The sequence below is a fragment of the Pseudorca crassidens genome, chromosome 9, assembly GCF_039906515.1.
Source record: "Pseudorca crassidens isolate mPseCra1 chromosome 9, mPseCra1.hap1, whole genome shotgun sequence".
Taxonomy (NCBI): domain Eukaryota; kingdom Metazoa; phylum Chordata; class Mammalia; order Artiodactyla; family Delphinidae; genus Pseudorca; species Pseudorca crassidens.
In genome coordinates this window covers 53,180,720-53,192,663 of record NC_090304.1, presented here as the reverse complement: position 1 = coordinate 53,192,663, position 11,944 = coordinate 53,180,720, and positions in this window count along the sequence as shown.

Here is an 11,944-nt window from a genome sequence, read left to right as displayed (position 1 = left end):
CCCTTCTATTCTTAATGTTTTAGTGTTGTTGTTTTTTTTTTTATCACGAGAAAGGGTTGGATTTTATCAAATACTTTATCTGACTCTATTGACATGATCATGTAGTTTTTATCCTTTGTTCTGTTGATGTTATATTGAATATTAACTGATTTTCAGATGTTTAACCAATCTTACATTCCTACGATAAATATCACTTGTTCATGGTGCATAATCCTTTTTATATGTTGCTGGATTCAGTTTGGTAGTACTTTGTTGAGGGTTTTTGCATCTATACTCATAAGAGGTATTAGTCTGTAGTTTTCTTATGATGTCTTTGGTTTCTGGTAGCAGGGTAACAATGATCTCATAGAATGAGTTGGAAGTGTCTTCTCTTCTAATTTTTGGAAGAGTTTGGAAAAATTGGTGTGAAGTCTTCTTTAAATGTTTGGTAGAGTTCATTCCTTTCTATTTCTGAGTTGTATTCCATTATGTGAATATAGCATAATTTGTTTATCCATTCACCCGTTGATAGATATTTGGGTTGTTTCCAGTTTTGGAATAAAGCTGCTATGAACATTAGTAGTGTACAAATCTTTATATAGACATATGTTTTCATTTTCTTGGGTAAATATTTACAAGTGGAATTGCTGAGTCATTTGGTAGGAACATGTTAACTTTATGAGAAAGTTCCAGACTAATTTTCAAAGTGATTGCATCACTACACTTTACACTCCCACCAGCAATGTATTTTGCTTATTCCACATCCTCACCATGTTAGGTGTTGCCAGTCTTTTAAATTTTAGCCATTCTAGTGGGCATGTTGTGATATCTCAATGTTTTCACTTATATTTTATTGATAAATAATGATATTAAACACATGAACATATGTTTATTGGCCATTTGTTTATCTTCCTTTGTTCAGAGTCTGTTTGTATCTTTTGCCCACTTTTAAAAAATTGGATTTTAGTTGGGTCTTCTTACTGTTGCACTGTAGGAGTTGTTTATATATTCTGAATAAAAGTCCTTTGTCAATATGTAGATATAGAGGTAGATAGGTAAGTATATATATATTTTGACATGAAATTTTGCTCTTCATTTTATTGTACTTCTCAGATGATGCATTTTTTACACGTTGAAGTTTTATGGCAACCCTGAATCAAGCAAGTCTATTGAGACTATTTTTCCAACAGCATTTGCTCACTTCATGTCTCTGTCACATTTTAGTAATTATCACAATATTTCAAACATTTTCATTATTGTTATATTTGTTATGGTGATATGTGATCAGTGATCTTTGGTGTTACTACCATGACTTGCTAAAGGCTCAAATGATGGCTAGCGTTTTTTAGCAATAAAGTATTTTTTAATTAAGGTGTGTACATTTTTTTAGACATAATGCTATTACATATGTAATAAACTACAATATAGTATAAACATAATTTTTACATGCACTGGGAAACCAACAATTTTGTGACTTACTTTACTGCAATATTCACCTTATTGTGGTGGTCTGGAACAAAACACACAATATTTCCAAGGTATGCCTGTACTGTGAACATCACTGTGGCCGTAAGATAAACAACTTGGATCAGCACACTTTTCCTATAATGCGTCAGGTAGTAAATATCTTAGGCTTTGGGGGTCTCTATTGGAACTACTCAAAAAAGTAACTTTTAAACTCATAAATGTTATAAGAGATGAAGACTTAATACCTCCACCTCTCCTTCCTCATCCTCTTCCCCAAATTTTAACATATTTTTAATTATATTGATAATTAGCTTTTGCATCATTATAACAATGTTATTGTTCACTGCAGAACATATTAGAAAACTGTGATTACACATCTTTTTTTATTGTTCTTGTTAACTGAAGTGTACTTGGCCTACAACACCATGTGAACTCCAGGTATATGCCATATGATTTGATATGACTATCAAATCATACATTACAAAATGATCATGATAAGTCTAGTTACCATCTGTCACCATACAAAGTTATCACAATATTATTGACTATATTTCCCCATGCTGTACATTGAATCTCTGTGACTCCTTTATTTTGTAACTGAAGTTTGTACCTCTTAACCTCTCTTGCCTATTTCATTCATTCCCCTACTGCCTCCCCTCTGGCAACCACCTTTTTGTTCTCTGTATCTATGAGTCTGTTTCTGTTTTTTAGATTCTACATATAAGTGAAATCATACAGTATTTGTCTCTCTCTGTCTGACTTATTTCACTTAGTATAATACCCTCCAGGTCCATCCATGTTGTCACAAATGGCAAGATTTCATTCTTTTTCATGGCTGAGTAGTATTCTGTTGTGTGTGTGTATATGTATGTGTGTGTGTATATACATATACACATACACACACACACACACCACATCTTTATCCATATATCTTTCAGTGGACACTTAGATTGCTTCCAAATCCTGGCTGTTATAAACAATGCTGCAATGAACATTGGTGTGCATGTATCTTTTTTAATTAGTGTTTTTATTTTCTTTGGAAAACATCCAGAAGTGGAATTACTGGACTATATGGTAGTTCTATTTTTAATTTTTTGAGGAACCACCATACGGTTTACCATAGTGGCTGCACCAATTCATAATACAATCAACAGTGCACAAGGGTTCCTGTTTCTCCACATCCTTGCCATCACTTATTATTCGTTGTCTTTCTGATGATAGCTATTCTGACAGGTGTGAGGTGATAACTCGTTGGTATCTCATTTCCCTGATGATTGGTGATGTTGAGCATCTTTTCATGTGTCTGTTGGCCATCTGTATGTCTTTGGAAAAATGTCTATTCAGATTCTCTTCCCATTTTTTAATTGGGTGGTTTGGTTTTTTTGATGTTGAGTTGTATGAGTTCTTTGTATATTTTGGATATTAACCTCTTGTCAGATATATCATTTGCAAATATCTTCTCCCATTCAGTAGGCTGCCTTTTCATTTTGTTGATAGTTTCCTTTGTTGTGCAAAAGCTTTTTAGTTTCATGTATTCTCATTTGTAATGGTAATGTAAATTCTTTACCTCTGTTCTATTTCAAGATGGATTTATTCTAGGTCTATTATATTTCCATATAAACTTTAGAACCAACTTGTCAATTTCTTAAAAGAGGACTACTAGAAATTTGATTGGTATTGCTTTGAACCTATTGATCAATCTGGGGAGAATTGGCAAGTTAACAATACTGGGTTCTTCCAATCCAGGAACATGATATCTCTCCATTAATTTTGAATTTTTTAAATTTCTCTCTTCAGTGTTTATGGTTTTTGATGTAGAGGTCTTGCACATGTTTTGTTATATTTATTCTCAAATATTTTGTTTTCAAAACTATTATGAATAGTATTTAAATTAAAATTTTTTTCAGTTTCTTATTGTTAGTGTATATAAATACAATTGATTCTTGTATGTTAACCTGGAATCTTGTCACTTTACTAAATTCACTTATTAGCTCCAATAGTTTTTTGTTTTTCTTGTTTGTTTGTTTAGATTTCTTAAGTTTTTCTATGTTCGTGATCATGTTTTTTAGAGAATAAAGACAATTCTACTTCTTCCTTTTTGAAGGCATACTTCCCTTTTGTATGTCGCTTATTTACTTTTCTTGTCTTATTGCATTTGCCAGAACCTCCAGTAATATAATATTGAACAAATTGATAATGGCAGATATCACTGCCTTGTTCCTAAACTTAATGGGAACGTGTTCAGTATTTCACCATTAAGTATATAATTAGCCATAGGTTTTTCATAGATTCTGCTTTACAGATTTAGAATATTTAGTTCTATTTCTAGTTTTCGGAAAATTGTGTTTTTTCCTTTTTATCAAGAATATGTGTTGAATTGTGTAAAAATATGCGTGGTTTATTTTCCACATGCACTTGAAAAGAACAGGTATTCTGCAGTTACTGAGTGCAGTGTTCTGTAAATGTCAATCAGGTAAAATTGGTTGATAAGATTTTTCAAATCTTGTATATTATTATATTGACTGCTTTTGCCCCTTGAATATGGGTCACACTTTCCCATTTCTTCGCATATCTCATTTCTTGTATTTGTTAGATAATCTATTCTAGAAATTCGGAAATCTGTTCTTTCTTCTTTTAGGGGTTGTTGTTGCATTTGGTTGTTTAGTAACTTGCCTGGAATAAATCTGTGGAGCCTGTAGTGTGCAGCCACTAGTGTCTTTCTTATTACTTTTTAAAAATTTATTATTATTATTTTTGGCTGCACTGGGTCTTTGTTGCTGTGTGCCGGCTTTCTCTAGTTGTGGTGAGCAGGGGCTACTCTTCATTGCGGTGCACAGGCTTCTCATTGCAGTGGCTTCTCTTGTTGAGGAGTACAGGCTCTAGTCACATGGGCTTCAGTAGTTGCGGCACGTGGGCTCAGTAGTTGCGGCACACTAGCCGTAGTGCACGCGGGCTTCAGTAATTGTGGCACATGGGCTCAGTAGTTGTGGCTTGTGGGCTCTAGGGCTCACGCAGGCCTCAGTAGTTGTGGTGCACGGGCTCAGTACTTGTGGCTCAAAGGCTCTTAGACCGCAGGCTCAGTAGTTGTGGCACATGGGCTCATTTGTTCTGTGGCATGTGGGATCTTCCCGGACCAGGGATCGAACCCCATGTCCCCTGCACTGGCAGGTGGATTCTTAACCACTGCGCCACCAAGGAAGTCCCGCGACTGGTGATTTTCTTATTTTTTGTTTTGTTTCTTGAATTCTTGTCTTTATTTTTAAGCCTTGCTTCCTAGGGATTGCCTCTGTGTCAGCATTGCTAAGTAGTCAATCAGTGACTGGTTACAGTTTGCACTCAAACACCTTAAGCCCATAAGATTTTTGTTTTCTTCAATGGCTGTGATGAATCTAATGTATGGGTTAGACAGCACATTCAAAATCCTGGCAGTTTACAAGTCTGTTGGGCACTCTCATGTCCCCTGTACCTGCATATATGGCCTCAAGTTCTACCAGGAATATGTAGATAGCCAGAGCACTCTTTGGTCTCTCCTGCACATGTGCTTTGCTGGAACTGTTTGGGAGCTTATCAAGGCCCACAATAGCTGGCTCATTCCTCGTATATCCCTGTTAAATTTCTTTGCTTGCCCCAACCAACACCTCAAAATCGGGCTACCTGAGTTGTTGGCCTTCCCTGTTTGTTTGTTTGTCACCAAGATTGCTACCGTTTCTCTCAATGCCCCAGGCATGGGGTTTTTCAAGCTCTGCTCCAAATCAAGTGAGACCCTTCCTGAAACAAAGCTGCAGTTTTTCATGGCTTGCCTCTCCCTGTAGAACAATTACCACAATGACTGAGCTGGGGTGGTGGTGTGAGGGGAAAGGGTTAGAAGCAGCCACAGGCTAAGATGTCACAGACTGCTTACGTTTCTTACCAAAGGTTCAGTAATATTTCATGAATCAATACTTCTCAGTTTGTTGTAAGCCTTTGATCATTTTTGTTTTTGACAATTTTGTCCAGTTTTGATGTTTTGGTTTTTTGAGTTTTGGTTTTTTTAAGAGCATTTTCTGAGCTTCTTACTTTGCCATTCCAGAAGGCCTGCCCTCATCATTGTATATCCTTCTAAATTGTGGATTTATCTCTTTTTTCAGTTCTTAGGGGTTTTTTAATATAAATTTATTTTATTTATTTTTAACTGTGTTGGGTCTTTGTTGCTGCGGGTGGGTTTTCTCTAGCTGCAGCGAGCGGGGGCTACTCTTTGTTGTGGTGCGTGGGCTTCTCATTGTGGTGGCTTCTCTTGTTGCAGAGCACGGGCTCTAGGCATGCGGGCTTCAGTAGTTGTGGAGCACGGGCTCAATAGTTGTGGCTCACAGGCTTAGTTGCTCCTCAGCATATGGGATCTTCCCAGACCAGGGCTTGAACCCATGTCCCCTGCATTGGCAGGCGGATTCTTAACCACCGCACCACCAGGGAAGTTCCAGTTCTGTTAGTTTTTACTTCATGTGTGAGTGAAGCTGCCCTAAACATCCATGTACAGGTTTTTGTGTGGACATAAGATTTTCACGTGTGGGCATAAGTTTTCAACTGATTTGGGTAAATATCAAAGAGCACCATTGTTGGCTTGTTATGGTAAGACTGTTTAGTTTTGTAAGAAACTGCCAGACTCTGTCCAAAGTGGCTTTACCATTTTGCATTCCCACCAGCAATGAATGAGAATTCCTATTGCTCCCCATCATTGCCAGAATGTGGTATTGTCAGTGTTTTGGATTTTGGCCTTTCTAATAGGTGTGTAGTAGTATCTCATTGTTTAATTTGTAAATCCCCAATGACATATGATATAGAGCATCTTTTCATATGTTTATTTCAATGCGTATTTCTTCTTTGGTGAGGTGTCTGTTTAAATCTTTTGTCCACTTTTTCAAAAAATTGGGTTGTTCAGTTTCTTACTGTTGAGTTTTTTTTTTTCTTACTGTTGAGTTTAAGAGTTTTTTTGTATATCTTGGATAACAGTCTTATATCAGATATATCTAGTGCAAATGTTTTCTCCCAGTTTGTGAATTGTTTTCTCATTCTCTTAACAGTGTGTTTCACAGAGCAGAAAATTTTCATTTAAATTAAGTCTAGCTTATCAATTCTTTCTTTCATGGATTGTGTTTTTGATGTTGTGTCTACAAAGTCGTCCCCATACCCACAATCATCTAGGTTTTCTCCTATGTTATCTTCTAGTTTTACAGTTTTGCGTTTCATATTTAGGTCTATGATCCATTTTGAGTTAGTTTTTGTGAAGGGTGTAAAGTCTGTGTCTAGATTCATTTTTTTGTGTGTGGAGGTCCAGCTGTTCCAGCACCATTTGTTTAAAAGACTGTTTTTGCTTCATCGTATTGTCTTTGCTCCTCTGTCAAATATCAGTTAACTACATTTATATGGATCTACTTCTGGGCTCTCTATTCTGTTCCATGGATCTTTTTTGTCTATTCTTTTATCAACATCACATTGTCTTGATTACTATAGCTTTATAGTAAGTCTTGAAGTCAGATAGTGACTTTGAACTTTGTTCTTCTCTTTCAATATTGTTGGCTGTTCTGGATCTTTGAAGCCTCCAAATAAACTTTAAAATCTCTTTGTCTATGTCCACAAGATAACTTGCTGGGATTTTGATTAGGATTGCATTGAATCCATAGATCAAGCAGTGACATTTTTAAAAATTATTATATTTTCCAGTCTATCGTTTCTATTTGTCTTTTTTTATAACTTTCAGTTCTCTGTTGAGGTTCCTTACTTGCCCTCATTATGTTTATACTTTTCTCTAATGCCTTGAACACGTTTATAACTATTTTAAGCTCCTTGTCTGCTAATTCCAACATTAATAAAATTCACAGATCTGTTTCTATCACATTATTTTCCTTTGGTTATGAGTCATATTTTTCTGCTTCTTTGCATGTCTACTAATATTTTATTTTTATGCTGGACATCATGGATGCTACATTGTTGGGTGTCTGAATTTTGTTGTCTTCTTTAATGGGGTGTTGAGTTTTGCTCTGGCGGGCAGATAATTTACTTGTGCATGAGCTTGATCCTTTTGAGGCTGGTGTTTGTGAGGGTGAGTCCAGAGTAGGCTTTACTCTAGGGCTAGATTAGCCCTGACCTTAAGGCTTGGTCTTTCTGAGAGTTCTATTGAATGTGCGGAGTACCCAGTGAGACATCTATATTCTGACTAGTTACAACTCAGCCATACTTTAGCTCTCTGCATGCAATGGTAGTTGTTCAGCTCACAGTTCTCCAGTAGTTGTTCCCTGCCTGGCCTTATGGCGCATCTTCCTCTGCATGTGTCGGGGACACCTATGCATACTTCTGGAGCTCCTTTGCTATGCAGCTCCAGTCCATGAAACCCTGCCCTGCAAATTTCAGCTGCCACAGTAACCCTGAACTTCACTTTCTGTTTCTTCTTCTTAACAAATGTTCTGTTTAGCAACCCCTTCCCTGCATCAGCGTCTAGAAAATGTCTCCAAATTGGGTGATAATGAGGCACATCATATTTGTTTTCTTTCTATTAGGGATAATATTCCTACTTTGCCTGTTCTCCAGTGTCTGAAAACAATTTTTTCATGTTGTATCCAGTTTTGTAGTTGTTCGTGATGGGACAGCTAATTCAGTACCAGTTACTCTGTGTGACCAGAAGCAGAAATCTGCCATTTTTTAACTGTGTGATCTTGGGCAAGTCAAACTCTCTTAGCCTGATTTTGACATGAGAAAATTGAGGCTTATAATAATTAAATCAAAATGTTGTTGTTAAGATGAAAAGAAGTAATACATATCAATTCCTGATCTTAGTGCGTAGAGCATTTGCAGAAGCGTCACAAATGATTCTTATCACTGCAGTTATGTTACAGTGTGTTAAAATCTCTGTTGGACAGATGTGATGGAAAAGGCAAACAGCTCGACAGGTGAAGAATCATATCTGAAGCCACAAGCTCTCACCATCCCACACAGTAATGGCCCAGCCTGTAGGCTTGGGGTTGTCCTAACCAGCTAGTGACATGCTTGGCTAAAGGATGGTGTTCTTGGAGCCAAGGACCAGGTGAAGGGCACTGTCCATAACAGGAAATGAAAGTGAGAACATCAGACACAACGGAGGCAGTGGGATATATGGGTAGAATACACAGGCTTTGGATTCAGACAGGCATGGATTTCAATCCCACATGTGTTATTTGACTTTAGGTAAACCACATAATCTCATCTATAAAATAGGGGATAATATATATTTTGTAACGTTGTTCTGAAAATAAGAGATGCTATATGTAAAGTCTCTGATATACAGCTGACACATAATAACTATCATCTGATTATATCACTTCCTTGCTTAATAACTTTCCTTGATTTCTTATTTCCTTTAAGAAAAAAATCCAAACTCCTTAGTGTAAGACCTCCTTTTACCTCTTCAGCCTTGAATCCTGCCACTCTGAGCTTCTTTGACTTTCTTCAGCCACACTGAACTATTTTCTTAATCTATCCAGGCCTTTACACTGCCTTTATCTCTGTATGGAACATTATTTCTATCCTTGACTTGGACTTCTATCCTTTCTGTCTTACCAATTTAGATATTGGCATAACTTTATTCACTCATTCTTTTGTTCATTCATTCATCAAACATTTATGGAGGACCCATCATGTAGCAGGTACTGTTATAGAGCAGTGAACAAGGTATACACAGTCCCTGTCCTCACTGGAATTCACCCTGCACCCTTACCATATCCACCAGGTCTGGACTTGGGGCCCCTTCTGATATATTTTTATGATGTCCTGTACTTCTCTCTCATAGCCCTTCTCTTAAATATTGTAATTAGTTCTTACCTATAGTTAACCCTCACTAGATTGTAAACTCTGCACGATCACAAACCACGGTCATCCTAATCTTCACTTTATTTCCACTTCCTAACACATTAAATATTTGTTGAATTAACAGCAAATTACTGAAAAGTCCCCTTGGCCCTGAAACATACCCAGAGCAAGGACTCTGTGCAAGGCCCTGTAGGAGATAAAGATACAGGTCTATCACACCAGCCAAGTGAGGGAAATGACCGGCAAGATCTCTGACTCTTGGGGTCACTCTTGTTAGTGACCCCACTCGGTGAACTACCAAGCCCATTATGATACTCTCTCCAGTCTGCTGGCAGTGATAACTCATGCTGCTCTCCCTACCGACTTAGCTTCTGCTGGAGTTTTTTCTTCCTTCTCAGGACTTTTAATGTCCCCAGTCCACAGGGTTCTATCGGCTTCATAGACCCTCTGCTTACGTCTCCAGGAACCACACCAAGTTCTGAGCAGCAGCAGCTGCACAGGAGTGCCCTGCTGTCAGCAAATGACCCGACCCCATGTGAGGTAACTTTCGGCTTCCTCCTAGGCCTTGGGGAGTTTCCTGCCTCCACTGGACACCATCTCTAAAGCTTCATCTTCTTTCCTCAATTAAAATTGTCAAAGTCTTGTTGTATTTCCTGTCTCTAAGCGAGAAAATTAAGTATGGCTGGCAACTCATTTTTTTTTTTTAATTTTTATTGGAGTATGGTTGCTTTACAATGTTGTTAGCCTCCACTGCACAACAAAATAAATCAGCCATACACATGGCAACTCAGTTTTATGTTACTTGAAGCAGTGAGAAGGTCATTCTCATGTACTGACAATGAACATCAAATCGGTACAAGCTTTGAGGGGGCAGTCTGCAATGTGTCTTAAAAATGCATATCCTTGGGCTTCCCTGGTGGTGCAGTGGTTGAGAGTCCGCCTGCCGATGCAGGGGACAGGGGTTCGTGCCCTGGTCCGGGAAGATCCCACATGCCGCAGAGCGGCTGGGCCCGTGAGCCATGGCCGCTGAGCCTGCGCGTCCGGAGCCTGTGCTCCGCAACGGGAGAGGCCACAACAGTGAGAGGCCCGCGTACCGCAAAAAATAAAATAAAATAAAATAAAAAATGCATATCCTTTGACACAGTAATTCTATTCCTAGGATCGATCTTAAGGATAACTTAAAATACATCAAAGATTTGGTTGCAGTTACCCCAAATGCAAGCATAATGCTCAGGAGAAGTTTGTCTCTTATCAGACTTGCTTAAAAGTGGCTTATGAGACATTCAATTTTCAGTAAGAGTTACTATTACAAGGTATTTAGGTCCAAATCCTAGCCATCTGGAGGATTTTAGAGGGAGAAAAAGCTCTCAGCTCTGTAAAGCAATAGGGTATTGAGAGGAGTGGACTGAAATGTCTAAGATGAGGCTCTGCCACTGACTTGCCCAGTGGTCACCTGCCCTCTCTGGACCTATTTTCTCACCTATAAAATGGGGTAAAATCTGCCCATTATCTTGGACAGGCGTGTAAGGAGGGCGTCCAGCTTTCCCTTTTGTCTGCACTAGGGCTCTCTCTGTAATGACACGGATTGTCTTCCATGGCTTCTCTCTGCCTTTAGAATGACACAATCCTTCCCAAAGCCTCAAGCTTCCCAACAGTCTGGCTCAGCCTACTTCTCTGGCCTCATCATGGGTACAACCTCCCTGTCAGTCACTGTGCAGTCACTAGGTGCTGGAGATAGACATTCCTCCCCCAGGGTTTTCACGTGTGCTCTTCCCTCTGCCTGAAATCCTGTACCCCCTTTGCCTGGCCAACTCCTACTTATCCGTAAAGTCTAAGCTTAAATGTCACTCTTACCAGGTTATCTTCCCGGACGACCCCCAACATGGTTAGGTCCCCCCATTACATCCTGTCATAGTGCCTGCTACAGATCCTTCATAAGGCTTATCACAATGGTCCTTCAATACCTGTTTACGCCATAATTTATTTGGTTTCCTTTCCCTTTCAAAACTTCATGAGGGCAGGTTCTATTTCTGACTTGCTCATGACTGTGTAGTGTCAGGGCTTGGCAGAGTGCCCAGCCCAGAGACACAACGTAATTTTTTTTTTTAAATAAATTTATATATTTTTGGCTGCGTTGGGTCTTCGTCGCTGCGCGTGGGCTTTTCTTTAGTTGCAGCGAGTGGGGGCTACTCTTCGTTGCTGTGTGTGCAGGCTTTCTCTAGTTGCGGTGAGCGGGGGCTACTCTTCTTTGCTGCGCGCGGGCTTCTCATTGCGGTGGCTTCTCTTGTTGTGGAGCACGGGCTCTAGGCGCGTGGGCTTCCGTAGTTGTGGCTCGCGGGCTCAGTAGTTGTGGCTTGCGGGCTCAGTAGTTGTGGCTCGCGGGCTCTAGAGCGCAGGCTCAGTAGTTGTGGCACACGGGCTTAGCTGCTCCACAGCATGTGGGATCTTCCCGGACCAGGGCTTGAACCCATGTCCCCTGCATTGGCAGGTGAATCTTTTTTTTTTTTTTTTTTTTTGCGGTACGCGGGCCTCTCACTGTTGTGGCCTCTCCCATTGCAGAGCACAGGCTCCGGACGCGCAGGCTCAGCGGCCATGGCTCACGGGCCCAGCCCCTCCGCGGCATGTGGGATCCTCCCAGACCGGGGCACGAACCTGTGTCCCCTGCATCAGCAGGCGGACTCTC